The sequence below is a fragment of the Triturus cristatus genome, chromosome 2_2, assembly GCF_964204655.1.
Source record: "Triturus cristatus chromosome 2_2, aTriCri1.1, whole genome shotgun sequence".
In the NCBI taxonomy this organism is placed as follows: Eukaryota; Metazoa; Chordata; class Amphibia; order Caudata; family Salamandridae; genus Triturus; species Triturus cristatus.
The window spans coordinates 737,910,440-737,927,069 of NC_140582.1; positions in this window are offsets into that span (position 1 = coordinate 737,910,440).

The following is a 16,630-nucleotide window of genomic DNA, read 5'->3' on the forward strand; positions in this document are numbered from 1 at the left end:
AATATTATGACAGCTGTATGATTATCTGGCTTCTGTATTTTGTACTTTATGTCTCTATTCTGCGGTTTCTTTGAAGTTGCATCTTCTCATTAAACTGCCATTGTATTCTGCCTCCAATTCCATGTCTCATATGTCTGTTTTCTTCATTTTTGGAGCAAGCGTTCCTAGGCACCCCGGCTCAAATTAAGGTGCCCCTTTTGTCCCTGATTCACTCTCCTGCTCAGTTCTGTGGTGGCTCCCGGGGATCTGGGGACCGCCCCTAGCTTCCTTGACCCGTAATAGATCTTCCCTCCAACAGCCTCTCTTGCAAGTCCTGTATTGTTGGTTTGTTGCCCCTGCCCCCCTTTCCACTGCCCTCCATAGTCTGTTGTGCTTCCACGGCCCTTCCTGCCTGCTCAGTGTGGTTAAATTGTTGCCTTTGCACCCTCCTACCTGCCTTCAATTTTCAGAGTCCGTGCCCCTGGCCTCTGCCTCTCAACAGTATCCTAATGAACAACTAGATTGCTAACATTCTATATTTATTACAAAAGTGTGGAACGCCTGACATCATCTTGATGTAATCAAAACTGTAATACCTAGAGCATTTCCTTTAGAAATTACATATATGAGAGGGTCTTATTGGCATCAAAATTATGGTTAGTGCTCTAAAAGACTAAAATAAGGACATATTTTCTGAGTTTTCAAATAGCGACAAAGCACTTTTAAATTATTTGTTATCTTTATGTTTTTTTATCCAGTTGACCACTTGATTAAATGTTGCACTTAGGGGAGAGGATGTGGTGTTACTTCCAGAACTGCAGACTTTGCAACTGGGGAACCAGGTTGAAGTTTCTGCTTCAGCTCGACATTCTGTGATTCTGGTCAAATCACTTAGTCTCCCCATGTCTACAACCAAAATGAATTTGTTCTTGTGTTATGTAACCAATGCTCATGTAAAGCACTCCAATACCTGCCAAGTCTGCACTATATAACACTACAAAAACACAAAATAATAAGTGTTTTGCACACTTCTGTCATTGGGCTATATTTGGGCTACATCTGGGTGATTTTGGGCTACATTTGGGCTCTTTTGTCTCCGGTGGCCATCTTGGGAGATTTATTTGTTATGAAGTTTCCTAATTTCCTCATGTACTGCAGTCTCCTCAGTAGGAAATGCTTTCAGTTTTTTACTTTGATTCCATCATGAAGGTATTCAGATATGTCACACATTTGCCATAAATTCTGAATGTTTGCACTCTAGTTGCTCATTAGATCACTGTAGTAAAACTACTGCACCATGGAAGTCTGCTCCTGGTATTAAAAGTGCATGTTTCAGTCTGCATGTCAGAATTTTTTAATGAAATAGAAGAGGATTTGAGAAGTCACTCAAAATGTGCCCTCATTTTCTTTCTTCAGCATTAATCATAATTTCTATGGCAAAATGGACCTCCTCATTGTGTTCCTTTTTAAATTAAATGTTTTAAGTGTTACCAGTTTATTCCAATCAAGATGGCTTCAGGTGTGCCATACTTTTGTCATAATGAAGACAGTAAGCGCTCTAGTTGTTTTTAAGAACATTCTGGGACATTCTGTCATTGGGCTATACTTGGGCTACAGCTGGGTGATATTTGGGCTACATTTGGGCTCTTTTGTCTCTGGTGGCCATCTTGGGAGACTTATTTGTTATGAAGTTTCCTAATTTCCTCATTTACTGCAGTCTCCTCAGTAGGAAATACTTTCAGTTTTTTACTTTGATTCCATCAAGAAGGCATTCAGATGTGTCACACATTTGCCATAAATTCAGAATGTTAGCACTCTTTTTGCTCATTAGATCACTGTAGTAAAGCTACTGCTCACCAGGGAAAACTGCTGCTGGTATTGAAAGTGCATGTTTCAGTCTGCATGTCAGAATTTTTTAATGAAATAGAAGAGGATTTGAGAAGTCACTCAAAATGTGCCCTAATTTTTCTTTCTGCAGCACTAATCATACTTTTAATGGAAAAATGAACCCCCTCATTTTGTTCCTTTTTAAATTAAATGTTTTAAGAGTTACCACTTTAATCCAAGCAAGATGGCTTCAGGTGTGCCATACGTTTATCATAAGTAGGACTGTTAGCGCTCTAGTAGTTCTTTGGAACACTCTGGGAAGCTGCAGTAGAACACAAAGGAATCAACTGACAGTCTCTGCCCTTGTTGGATGTACATGTTTTACTGAGAATGTCAGACTTCATTCTCACATGACTGAGAAAGATAATGTGAATTTACAGAAAATAAGCTCTCAGTTTAGCCTATAGATCACCTTCCAAACCTCTGTGGTAAAAGCATGAGAAAATATTTTTCTCTCAATCATGATATCCCAGCAGAAGGCTTTTTCACATGGTGAAATCACCTTAGAACATACCACAATTCCTAAAATGAGTATGGTACCATCAACACATGATTTATAATGTAACTAAAGTCTTAAAACCTTCTATTAACTGCAATGCTTTTTAATGAGGTGCTATCATGTATATTGGTCCCAAGATGGCTGCCAACACTTCTTGGATGAAGTGCTGACAGCCAATCAGATCTCAGGATGAGATGTGTGGTTAGGCTCCGCCCACATATATATATGCTTTTAAATGCTATTTTCTCAGGAAATACTGAACAGATTTACACCAGACCTGCAAAAGGCACTTCCTTGACCTTATGGCTACCTCTCTGCCAAATTTCAAGTAATTATGTTCAGCCGTTCGGGCTGTAGCTGTGTCTAAAGGTCCTATGGAAAAATGCATGGGGAAAACGCGTTTTGGGACCCCCCTTTTTTCTCGACCCCTGCTTGACGAATCCCCCCGAGACTTTCAGGGTAGGAGCGGAGCGTAGCGCCCCACCTATTTTGAACATTTCGCGAGGATTCGTCGACCGGCGCCAAAGTTATTCCAAATAGAATGTTGCGGATTTCCTATGGAAACAGGGTCCTAACTATAACTACCTACTGGCGACCGCCAGTAGGTAATATATATATATATAGATACATATATATATGTAACCAACAAAGGAGGATTTCGACGCACTCCTAGAAGTTCAAATAAACGCTCTTTATTTCAGCAGTAGTCTAGCAACACCACTACGCGTTTCAACTTTCGTCTTCATCAGGTGGTTGCAATGTGCCGTGCCTTTAGTCTAGTGCTAGGCATGCTGGTATTTATAGTCCAGACACTAAGTATTATAGGAGTAGTCCATTTTATAGATAGCTAGAGTTTTCACTCGTACAAAACCATTGAAATTCCCCCGTTATAGTTAGTTCAGCTAACTATATCTCGCACGCCTGCAATGCACTGCTGATGACGTCACATATTACATCACTCATGACATGGTCAGTGACATCACTCATGACATCACTCATGACATCTTAAATGACATCACTGATGACATCATCCTTGTGATAGAGTGGCAGACCTCCTCTCCCCCTCATATAACCTTTGATACACACATTCAAACTAACTATAACGGGGGAATTTCAATGGTTTTGTAAGAGTGAAAACTCCAGCGAACTATAACGCCCCTGAAACCTATGGTTTTTTCAGTGAATTACTAAGGTTTTTTAAATGCTAATTCCTAACTATAATGTGCTTGAAACCTATGGTTTTTTCAGTGAATTTCAATGTTTTTTTAAATGCTAATTTCTAACTATGCCTACAGAGATAGGACATGTGAAGAAAGAAGAAAAAACGCACGGAAAGAAAAAAAAGGAATGCAGAAAGAAGCAACAGAAGTCCTCAAAGACGAAGAAAAGTGCAGGAAGAAGGATAACATGCAGAAAGAACAAACAGAAGAGCAGAAAGAAGCCTTGTTGGAAAATCATCCTGTACCCTCAACTTTTTCAGACGGATACTGGTGGTAACCAAGTCTGACTAACCAGTCCTAGAGCCAGTGCTATGTTAAAAGACACTCAGAATACAGTGAAAACACCTACATACACTAGGGAACACTATGCGTTGGGGTCCCCCGTAATTAGCATGACCTCCTCTGTATATAATAGGGCAGGGGATTAAAACTAACTCTTAAAACGCGCCACAGGTCGTGTTTGCACACTTCACCTCAGGCCCCGTCCCCTCCCTTCACCACTGTATAAACACGCCCTGTGGCCGTTTTAAGTTGGGAGATTAAGTCCCCTTGAATCCTGAGGGTCCCTAGGGTCCAACTAGACCACTAGGTACCTCCAGTAAGCACCACAGAGCTGCATTGCAGAGAGATGTAAAAAGGGTCACAGCCTAGACCACCTCTCTGCAACGCAGCGCAGTGGCGCTTACTGGAAGCACCTGGTGGGCTAGTTGGCCCTCAGGGTCCCTCAGGATTGAAGGGGAATTATTTCCCCAACTTAAAAGGCGCCACACGGCGTGTTTGCACACGTTAACTCAGGCCCCGTCCCCTCCCTTCACCACTGTGTAAACACGCCCTATGGCCGCTTTTAGTTGGGAGATTAAGGTAATTTGAATCCTGAGGGTCCCTAGGGTCCAACTAGCCCACAAGGTACCTCCAGTAAGCGCCAGAGAGCTGGGTTGCAGAGAGGTGTAAAAAGTGGCACGGCCTGGACCACCTCTCTGCAATGCAGCTCAGTGGCGCTTACTGGAAGCACGTGGTGGGCTAGTTAGCCCCCAGGGTCCCTAAGGATTGAAGGGGAATTATTTCCCCAACTTAAAACTAGGGGTGGGCGGAATTTGCGGAATTGCGTCACGCAAATCTCCGCGAAACGGTAAAAAATCTCCGCGAACACGCAGAAATTCCGCGAACACGCGGAATTGCTTGTTCGCGATGCTTTTTTCCTGTTCACAATTGCTGTTTGCGTGCTCGGGGAGAAATATCTCGCGAACACGCATTTTGAGATCGCGAACAAGCAAAAATTTCGCGAAATCGCGGAAAACAGACTTTTTAGCAATTTTGCGTTCTCCGCGGAACGCGAAATTACGCAAATTCCGCAAATTCCGCGAGCGGAACGGAATTTACCGCCCAGGCCTACTTAAAACGCGCCATAGGGCGTGTTTGCACACGTCACCTCAGGCCCCGTCCCCTCCCTTCCCCACTGTGTAAACACGCCCTGTGGCCGTTTTAAGTTGAGAGATTAAGTCCCCTTGAATCCTGAGGGTTCCTAGGGTCAAACTAGCCCACTAGGTACCTCCAGTAAGCGCCACAGAGCTGCGTTGCATAGAGGTGTAAAAAGGGGCATGGCCTCAGAACGCCTGTCTGCAACGCAGCTTCCTGGCGCATACTGGAGATACCTGTTGGGCTAGTTGGCCCTCAGGGACCTTCAGTATTGAAGGGGAATTAATTCCCCAACTTACAACTGGCCAGGGGGCGCATTTGCAGAGTGCTGCAAGGAGGGGGCGTGGCCTCCGGCGCGATGACTGTCTTTTATTTATTTTATTTTTTTAAGAAGGAGGGCTGTGTGGCCCCCCTTCTTTTTCTAATTTATTGGCCCTGGGAACCCCATCCCCCAGGGCCTCTACCCTAATTTTTTGTTTTGTTGAAAAAAATAAATTTGGAAGGGGGACATGTGGCCCCCCTCCCAAGGCCACTTATGGCCCCGGGGACCCCATCCCCCGGGGCTGGCCTTTGTTTTTTATTATTTAAAAAAATATATATATTTATAGAAACACCTAGGACATGCTGGACAAACCGTATGTACCTATCACCACGACGATTTGTGTGATATTCATTAAAAGGCGACTATGCATACAATGAATCCAAGTGGAATGTATTTACACCGCTAGTGAAGCTCGGACGTGTCTGACGCCCTACCGTGCCTAATCCCGGCGCCCCCGCCGGTGGGTACTCTCCAAGTAGACACCCTTGTCATTTATTTATACAAACATGGGTAGCTATTGACGGACACATTTAATACACGCACACCAAGCCATTCAAAGGGGATTCGACAAAAATTCCACCAAACTATGCAAGAAACCCCCCTCACGGTTAATAAAACACACATCCACCGCCGGATGTGTAATACTTTTTATTTTACTCTCTGTAAAGGAGACAAACCTCACTTGAGAGTCACAGCGTGCTCCTGGCTGAGCCCAATGCTATGTTACACCCACCAGTGCCACACACCTCTGTGTTGTATTCCACCAGCTAGTGCGTATGCTATGACACTCTCTAGCCCATGTGCACTGTAACACCACCCCGTGAATATGTCATGCCACACTTGCCTTCGCACAGATTATATTGCCCCATCTAACGGGCCTTCCTCGATGCCTAAGTAATAACGCACAGCGCTATGCCATACATATTGCAATCTGGGTTCCATATCTTTGTCACAGTGCATATGCAACGTTACACTCCCCAGCACATACTTTATATTACAACTTTACAGACTAGTTAGTTTACACAACACTGCCCTGTGCAGATTACACTCCAAGGCGCATATCGCATAGCACGTGCTAGTGCCTGTGCTATCTCGCGCTCTCCAATGAATCTGTCATTGCGCACAATGTATTGCATATTATATTTCACGCCCCAGTTCATCTTATATCACACTTTTTGGTGCATAGTTTATACCATATACTATATCTAGTTTTCATTTTCAATCGTGCTCTCAGGACTATGTTCTATATAACACTGCGTCCACCTACCCTTTTCACGGGCATTACATTTTGCGATGGGGGGTGGAGGGTCAGGGGGTGTTTCTGCCAAGTGAGCCCAGAGTCACAGTCACAAACGTCCTCTTCTTCCTCAATGAAAGTGAGATTATGCTGCATACTTGTTCATATTTTAAGTAGTTCGCACAGACGCACATTTAAAAAAAAATAAAGTTCCTAATACCCACATTCTCTGAATAGTTAGCTTGCTGCCCCATCCACCTCCTCCCTATCCTCTGTTGTCTGAATCCATGGACTAGCCTCCTCCCTCCTGCCATGCATGGTCTGATGTGCTGCCACTGCCCTCCATTTAGCATGATGTACCAGTCCACTCCTCCTGCCCTCCATTGCCCAATTCTATGGCCCATCATTGACCTCCTGCTTAGCCTCTGTGCTTAGCTTGCTGCCCCTATTCTCCTTCCCCCTGCCCTCCGATGTCTTTGTGCATGCCCCTGCTACATCCTTTTTGCCCACCATGTTCCATGGACCTGCCACTCCTATCTACTCTGAGTGTTCTGTTGAGCTGCCACTCCCCTCCTACCTGCCTAGCATTGTCAGATGACTGTAACCTGTCCCTGCCACCTCCACCCTGCCTGTCCACATGCCATGCCCCTATCCCCTTCCTCCTGTCCTCCATGGTCCATTTTACTGCCACACCCTTCTGCCCTCCCTGGTCTGTTGTGCTGCAACTGCTCCTCCTGCCTGCCCCGCGTGGTCTGTTGTGAGGCCTCTTCCCCTGAACTCTCTTGTCTGTGCCCAGGTCCTGACCCTCTCTTCTATCCTCCATGGTCCTTTGTGCATGCCCCTGCACCCTCCTTCTTGCCCATCATAGCCATTGTGCTGCCACTAACCCTCCCGCTTGCCATGCATAGTCTTCTGTGCTGTGATGGCCACTGCCACCTTCCCTGTGTGGTCAGCTAGCTGCCCCTGACCCCCTCCCACCTTCCCTCCATGGTCTGTGTGTATGCCATCATAGTCTCACTGTTGCTCTCCATGGTGTGTCTTGTTTCTAGTGCCCATCCTGCCTGACCTCCATGGTTATCTTGCTGATCCTGCCCTGCCCCTTTGCCCCCAGCCCTCTGTTTCCATGTGCAGACCCCTATTTCCTCCCTCCTGGGTTGTCTGTTCCATTGTAATGCCCCTGATCCGTCCCACCTGCCCTTTATGGTCTGTTATGCTGCAGCTTTCTCTCCTGTCTGTCCATTATGGTCAGCTAGCTACCATTGCCTCTTTCCACTCTGTTGTTAATGTGCATGGTCCTGTTCCCTCGCTATTGCTTTCTATGGATTGTTGTGCTGCACTCCCGTCCCGCATGCCCTGTGTGGTGTATTGTGCTGCTGCAAACCCTGATGCCTGCCCTGTAGGGTCAGTTTGGTGCACCTCTCCATGTCCCTCCTGTCCTCTTTTATCCAAGTCCATGTCCCAACCCCAATTCCTCCTGCCTACCATGATCCCATGTACCATACTTGCGAACATTTTGAACTTGGTAAGAGGGAGATTTTGAAAAAAAAACTGGGGTATTGATTTTCCTCTTTGAGTTACATTGAAAAAGAGGAGATTGTAAACAGGAGAAAGATCAAATAAAGCCATTTGAGCTTAAAAACATTGGACATTTCCTGGCTGAAACGGGTCTGTTGGCATGTATGGTTGTACTACCACTGCCTCTTCCTTCTGCCCACAATGGTCTATTATAATGCCACAGCCTCTCTTGCCAGTCTTGTATTGTTGGTTTGTTGCCCCTGCCCCCCTTTCCGCTGCCCTCCATAGTCTGTTGTGCTGCCACTGCCCTTCCTGCCTGCCCAGTGTGGTCAAATTGTTGCCTCTGCAGTCTCCTACCTGCCTTCAATTTTCAGAGTCCGTGCCCCTGGCCTCTGCCTCTCAACAGTATCCCAATGAGCAACTAGATTGCTAACATTCTATATTTATTACAAAAGTGTGGAACGCCTGACGTCATCTTGATGTAATCAAAACTGTAATACTTAGAGCATTTCCTTTAGAAATTACATGTATGAGAGGGTCTTATTTGCATCAAAATTATGGTTAGTGCTCTAAAAAACTAAAATGAGGACATATTTTCTGAGTTTTCAAATAGCGACAAAGAACTTTTAATTTTTTTGTAATCTTTATGTTTTTTTATCCAGTTGACCACTTGATTAAATGTTGCACCTAGGGGAGAGGATGTGGTGTTACTTCCAGAGCTGCAGACTTTGCAACTGGGGGACCAGGTTGGAGTTTCTGCTTCAGCTCAACATTCTGTGATTCTGGTCAAATCACTTAATCTCCCCATGTCTACAACCAAAATTAATTTGATCTTGTGTGATGTAACCAATGCGCATGTAAAGCACTCCAATACCTGACAAGTCTGCACTGTATAAAACTGCAAATACACAAAAAATAAGTGTTTTGCACACTTCTGTCATTGTGCTGCATTTGGGCTCATTTGTCTCTGGTGGCCATCTTGGGAGATTTATTTGTTATGAAGTTTCCTAATTTCCTCATTTACTGCAGTCTCCTCAGTAGGAAATACTTTCAGTTTTTTACTTTGGTTCCATCAAGAAGGCATTCAGATGAGTCACACATTTGCCATAAATTCTGAATGTTAGCACTCTAGTTGCTCATTAGATCACTGAAGTAAAGCTACTGCTCACCAGGGAAGTCTGCTGCTGGTATTCAAAGTGCATGTTTCAGTCTGCATGTCAGAATTTTTTTATGAAATAGAAGAGGATATGAGAAGTCAAAATGTGCCCTAATTTTTCTTTCTGCAGCACTAATCCTAATTTCTATGGCAAAATGAACCCCCTCATTTTGTTCCTTTGTAAATTAAATGTTTTAAGTGTTACCACTTTATTCCAATCAAGATGGCTTCAGGTGTGCCATACTTTTGTCATAAGTAAGACTGTTAGCGCTCTAGTTGTTCGTTAGAACACTCTGGGACATTCTGGCATTGTACTTGGGCTACATCTGGGTGATATTTGGGCTACATTTGGGCTCTTTTGTCTCTGGTGGCCATTTTGGGAGACTTATTTGTTATGAAGTTTCCTAATTTCCTCATTTACTACAGTCTCCTCAGTAGGAAATACTTTCAGTTTTTTACTTTGATTCCATCAAGAAGGCATTCAGATGTGTCACACATTTGCCATAAATTCAGAATGTTAGCACTCTAGTTGCTTACTAGATTACTGTAGTAAAGCTACTGCTCACCAGGGAAGTCTGCTGCTGCTATTGAAAGTGCATGTTTCAGTCTGCATGTCAGAATTGTTTAATGAAATAGAAGATGACTTGAGATGTCACTCAAAATGTGCCCTGATTTTTCTTTCTGCAACACTGATCATACTTTTTATGGCAAAATGAACCCCCTCATTTTGTTCCTTTTTAAATGAAATGTTTTAAGAGTTACCACTTTATTCCAACCAAGATGGCTTCAGGTGTGCCATACGTTTGTCATAAGTAGGACTGTTAGCGCTCTAGTTGTTCTTTAGAACACTCTGGGAAGCTGCAGTAGAACACAAAGGAATCAACTGACAGTCTCTGCCCTTGTTGGATGTACATGTTTTACTGAGAATGTCAGACTTCATTCTCACATGACTGAGAAAGATAATGTGAATTTACAGAAAATATGCTCTCAGTTTAGCTTATAGATCACCTTCGAAACCTCTGTGGGAAAAGCATGAGAAAATAGTTTTCTCTCAAACATGATTCATGATATCACAGCAGAAGGCTTTTTCACATGGTAAAATCACCCATGAACACACCACAATTCCTAAAATGAGTATGGTACTATCAACAAATGATTTTGTAACTAAAGTCTTAAAACCTTCTATTAACTGCAATTGTGCTGCATTTGGGCTCTTCTGTCTCTGGTGGCCATCTTGGGAGATTTATTTGTTATGAAGTTTCCTAATTTCCTCATTTACTGCAGTCTCCTCAGTAGGAAATACTTTGTTTTTTACTTTGGTTCCATTAAGAAGGCATTCAGATGAGTCACACATTTGCCATAAATTCTGAATGTTAGCACTCTAGTTGCTCATTAGATCACTGAAGTAAAGCTACTGCTCACCAGGGAAGTCTGCTGCTGGTATTCAAAGTGCATGTTTCAGTCTGCATGTCAGAATGTTTTTATGAAATAGAAGAGGATTTGAGAAGTCAAAATGTGCCCTAATTTTTCTTTCTGCAGCACTAATCATAATTTCTATGGCAAAATGAACCCCCTCATTTTGTTCCTTTGTAAATTAAATGTTTTAAGTGTTACCACTTTATTCCAATCAAGATGGCTTCAGGTGTGCCATACTTTTGTCATAAGTAAGACTGTTAGCGCTCTAGTTGTTCGTTAGAACACTCTGGGACATTCTGGCATTGTACTTGGGCTACATCTGGGTGATATTTGGGCTACATTTGGGCTCTTTTGTCTCTGGTGGCCATTTTGGGAGACTTATTTGTTATGAAGTTTCCTAATTTCCTCATTTACTACAGTCTCCTCAGTAGGAAATACTTTCAGTTTTTTACTTTGATTCCATCAAGAAGGCATTCAGATGTGTCACACATTTGCCATAAATTCAGAATGTTAGCACTCTAGTTGCTTACTAGATCACTGTAGTAAAGCTACTGCTCACCAGGGAAGTCTGCTGCTGGTATTGAAAGTGCATGTTTCAGTCTGCATGTCAGAATTTTTTAATGAAATAGAAGATGACTTGAGAAGTCACTCAAAATGTGCCCTGATTTTTCTTTCTGCAACACTGATCATACTTTTTATGGCAAAATGAACCCCCTCATTTTGTTCCTTTTTAAATGAAATGTTTTAAGAGTTACCACTTTATTCCAACCAAGATGGCTTCAGGTGTGCCATACGTTTGTCATAAGTAGGACTGTTAGCGCTCTAGTTGTTCTTTAGAACACTCTGGGAAGCTGCAGTAGAACACAAAGGAATCAACTGACAGTCTCTGCCCTTGTTGGATGTATATGTTTTACTGAGAATGTCAGACTTCATTCTCACATGACTGAGAAAGATAATGTGAATTTACAGAAAATATGCTCTCAGTTTAGCTTATAGATCACCTTCCAAACCTCTGTGGGAAAAGCATGAGAAAATAGTTTTCTCTCAAACATGATTCATGATATCACAGCAGAAGGCTTTTTCACATGGTAAAATCACCCATGAACACACCACAATTCCTAAAATGAGTATGGTACTATCAACAAATGATTTTGTAACTAAAGTCTTAAAACCTTTTATTAACTGCAATGCTTTTTAATGAGGTGCTATCATGTATATTGGTCCCAAGATGGCTGCCAACACTTCTTGGATGAAGTGCTGACAGCCAATCAGATCTCACGATGAGATGTGTGGTTAGGCTCCGCCCAGATATATATGTGATTTTACTTTTGATTTTCTCAGGAACTACTGAACGGATTTACACCCTTTAAGCAAAAGGCACTAGTCTGAACTGAGGACTACCTCTTTGCCAAATTTGGTGTAATTCCGTTCAGCACTTCGGGCTGTACCTTGGACTAAAGGTCCTATGGGAAAATGCATGGGGAAAACGCGTTTTGGGCCCCCCCTTTTTTCTCAGACCCCGCTTGACGAATCACCCAGAGACTTTCAGGGTAGGAGCTGAGCAGAGCGCCACATAAGTTTTGATAATTTCACGAAGATAAGTCAACCGGCGCCAAAGTTATTCAAAATAGAATTTTCAGATTTCCTATGGGAACTCGGTCCTAACTATAACTATCTACTGGCGACCGCCAGTAGATAATATATATGTATTTACACACACAGATATATATATATGTATGCATATATACGTATATCAATTACTTCTCACTCCGTAAGGAAGAAGACGTTAGCTCAGGAGTACATGCAGTATTTACAAATGCTTACTCCATCGCAAGACATATTTCGGCCATTGCTGGCCTTAATTACATGATTTACACATCCAATCGCCGTGTCTTAAACAAACTTGTGTACTAAGCAATGAAAACATACTGAGGCATTTTTACACCGTGCATAATGAGAATACAAACAAATATACCAAATTATATAATGATAACTCGTTTCACATGCTGAATATGTACCTTACTGTCCATATACAATACAATGAAGTCCCACAATAGTCATGGTATATCTATTTTCATGTGCCCTACTGACATTAAATTGCCAGAAATGTCTCTCCTGCATCGCGGTCAGCTAACAAGAGGAGAAAATCACTTTGTATCTGGATAATGATCACACACTCAAATCTCGAAGGCACAACGGTTCTTCTTAGTCAATTCCCACCCGATGAGGAAATAGAAAGAAAAGGTGTGTTTTCCTGCCTGTCCTAGCTCATTGTGGTAGCTGAAGGCTGCGGCAAAAGTGTGTCAATATACTCAACCAAATTATTACGCTAGATGGTGGCAGCACAATGTGTATAAATGCAAGATGTATGGGAGTGATGTGGGGAAGAAAAAGAGGGGTAAAAGGGTGGGGACGGAATCATAGAGGGCCATCCCACGAGCAGGTGTCTCACAATCCTGAATATATACTTCATGGTGCTTGCATGACACCATGTGACGATCCCACCATGAAAGCCGCATGCCAGATATGAGCTTGGACAAAAAATCATGGACAACAAATCGTGGACAACTCCGGCAGAGTGGACGCAAGGATGGCTGCAAGAGGGCAAATGAGAAATGACATGCATAGCCCAACTACCAAGAAATAATGGATGAGTCAATGGTCAATAAAACTATTATTAACTTATCTGTTAGAGCACTGAGTCGCAGAGAGAAATAGCAGCTATGTTTGGCTCTTTCATTTTGCTCCTCACGGGGTTACAATTATGTGGACACAAGAATAGTTATATTCAAATGCATCAGCAAATTAAAACTGACTAAGTGGCATCAGTTAAAACCTAGATCAGCTGTGGCAGAGATGGGTACTGTGTCAGAACTGCCTACTAACAATACCCTAACTGTAGGAAATGTAGACATCCTGAATGTGTTAGAAGAACTATCTAGGGACAATTCAAATGACAGCAATACTGACGTAGGAGTGGGGGAGCTTTTGAGTCCGCATTTCCTGGTGGTTTTAAACCCCATCTACTTTCTATCCTAAAATGCCCCATGGTAATCTGGATACATTCCACGATATGATGATTACTGATTTAAAGAATCTAAGAATTTATTCGAAATTTGACAAGAAATATAACTTTTTTTAAGGGATTTGCAATTGGTAGAATCATTTTCTGAGGATGACAATATTGTGATACACCCCTCTGACAGAGAAGAGAACATTATTATCATGAATTGGGACATGCTGAGGCGATGCGCCAACTTAATGACAGTACCTCCCATTGAAAGATAGACAGGAATATTTTCACTCAGAGTGTGGGGAAGAGAGGGGTCATAAAAATGGCATCTCTCATTTTAATTCTGATATGCAAATCAGTCTTGACCCTGCTCTTCATGAGAACAGTCCAGCCCAAACTGCCAGACCAGGTTCTCCCTGGACCGGAAAGAAGAATCCTGGGACCAATTTTGCTCTATCATGCCCAGGAAGGACCTGGCCTGGCAATTTGGAATGGATTGTTCCCATGAGAAGCAGGGTCAAGATTGATTTGAATATGGCTGGGTCCAAACTGGACTGGCATTGTGAGCAAAAGAATGATTGAATAAAACCTGATCTCTTGACTGGGGGTTAGTGGTTGTAAAGTGTCAACACTCTATCCGTCATCTTGTATTTGGACAGGTTATATTGAAGGTATGTTTATTGGCTGATGAACACCATGAACTGTTTGTTCATGATGTTCATCTAAGTTTGTTCATACCATTGCTGGATATACTGCATGGTACAGTTGGCATTGGTAGCGGTATAAACCACATTAACACCCACGGAGCAAAGAGTAGTTGAGGAGGATTTTGACACTGGACTGAGCCCTAGAGGCTATGCCATGTGGTATCAACATAATGGTCCCAGGCATGCACATTGGTTGTTAAAGGCTTGGGCACTGCTTTCAAATCATTGCCACAAGCCCTGTCTGTTGCCCTGTGCTTTCAAGGCATGGTGCTTGCCCATATTATACAACTAGCACAAGAATGGATTTTGGCCCAGGACATTTGTTATGTCATGGTTTGTGTCAGGTTCCCAGAGGGCATAGTTTAAGGCCATGCTCTATAGGAACAGATGGCATTAGTAGTGAGCACAGATATAGACATATATCAAGTCGCACACAAAGCTTCCAAAGAGCATGACCTTAGTGTTAGGTATTTTATGTGGATTATGTTAAAATTAGCGGAAGATATGTTAGTATACCTGATTGCGGTAATCCTTAATGAAGAGATATTTGGGTAATACTGTTATGGAGGAACTGATAAATAGTTTAACAGAGGACATTTGGAGTGCATGTGAGGACACCATGCTGTATATCTTTGTATGCATGGGTCAGGAACTTGAACTGGCATCATTCTGTCAGGGAGCCAGAGAAGTTGCCTCAGGTAGAGAGTGATGTGGGTTTGCCTAGGAAGATCCAGGATGAGTCTGGCTGTGGCGTTCTGTATGGTCTGTAGTCTTCAGAGGAGGTGAGCTGCAATCCATGCGTAGAGAGCATTGGCATAGTACAGTCGGCTGTAGATTTGGGCCTGGGTGATGGTGCATCTTGAGCTTTGAGGTAGCCATTTGAATATCTTGCAAATCATGTGGAGGGTGAAGAAGCAGGAGGAAGAGAGGGAATTGACCTAAGCCGTCATGATTAGCTTGTTGTCCAGAATGATGCCTAGGTTCCCACAGTTGTTAGTGGGGGTAGGTGTATATCCCTAGTTCTGAGGGACACCATGATGCATCCCCGGGGGGATCTTTTGTTTATGAAAATCAGTATCTCTGTATTGTCTGTGTTGAACTTCAAGCATGTGTCCTTCATCCAGTACGTGATGTCTGTCATGCAGTTGTCGAAGTTAGTCTTGGTGTTGGTGGCGTCTTTGGAGAGCTAGAGGATGAATTGTGTAGCGTCAGTGTAGGATTTGATGTTGAGTCCATGGGTTTTTGCGATGCCAGCCAGAGGTGTCATCAGTGGCAGTTTCTCGATAAGGGCTCTGGGGCTGTAACCCCCTGAAATTCCTACACATTCCTGTACAAATAAGAAATAGATTGATATATTTAGAGATTCCATTGTATCTCTAAACAAATTGTTATCTTTACATCTGGTCTGTCTGTCCCAGGCTGCCTGCTCTGCCTCCCTCTGAAGCATGAGCCGGAAGCCAGGCAGTAACTGAACTTTCTGAACGGTGGCGCACGACACAGGGCTTATCGTTCTAAAGCCCTTCATTGCCATTGTAGTCTATGGCAGTATCCACTATAAGCCAGTAACACTGTCAACATCATGGTTTCAGGCATAGGAGCCTCTGCCCCTACATGAGAGCAGGCGCCCATCATTCACAGGGACAGATAGCACCCTTTCATCAAACATAGGAGTGGATGCAAGCATGTGTGTTTTGGTGCCTTGTTTGCGGTAATGGTAAGTGTTACAATAATGCTAATCTTCTTTTCTGTATATTGTGCTGAGACCCCCTCCCCATGCTAACCTCCACCACTGTGACACACCAGGCCCTGGCTGCCCATTGCTGCTCCTGTAACAAGTGGAGATGCTGCATTTGTTCTCCCGCAAAATTGATCCAAAAGACAAGCAGGCCAGGGTTCTTGTTCCCTTATGAAGTTGATCCAAATATCTGGGTCAAGCGCAAAGCGAGGGATATGTGCTTATAGTACACAGTTATCTGCTGTATAACATCAAAACTGGCACTGTCATCATGCCCTTAACAACATTATTGCCAAAAACATTTATTGATTTACGAACAATGAGTGTTAAAAACTTTGTTCCTCTTTTACGACATGTTTTACTTAATTTTGCCTTCCTCAAGTGATAGCTATTTAATCATGTGTTTCTGTTTTTTGTCCATGCAAACTTTGAGCTGTGCCTGGTGTTTATAAAGGGCTTTGATTAAGAGATTTGATGCTGAAGCCAAAGCAAAGTGCCTGTCAGTAGGTTGGCCTCTCTGCAGAGCAC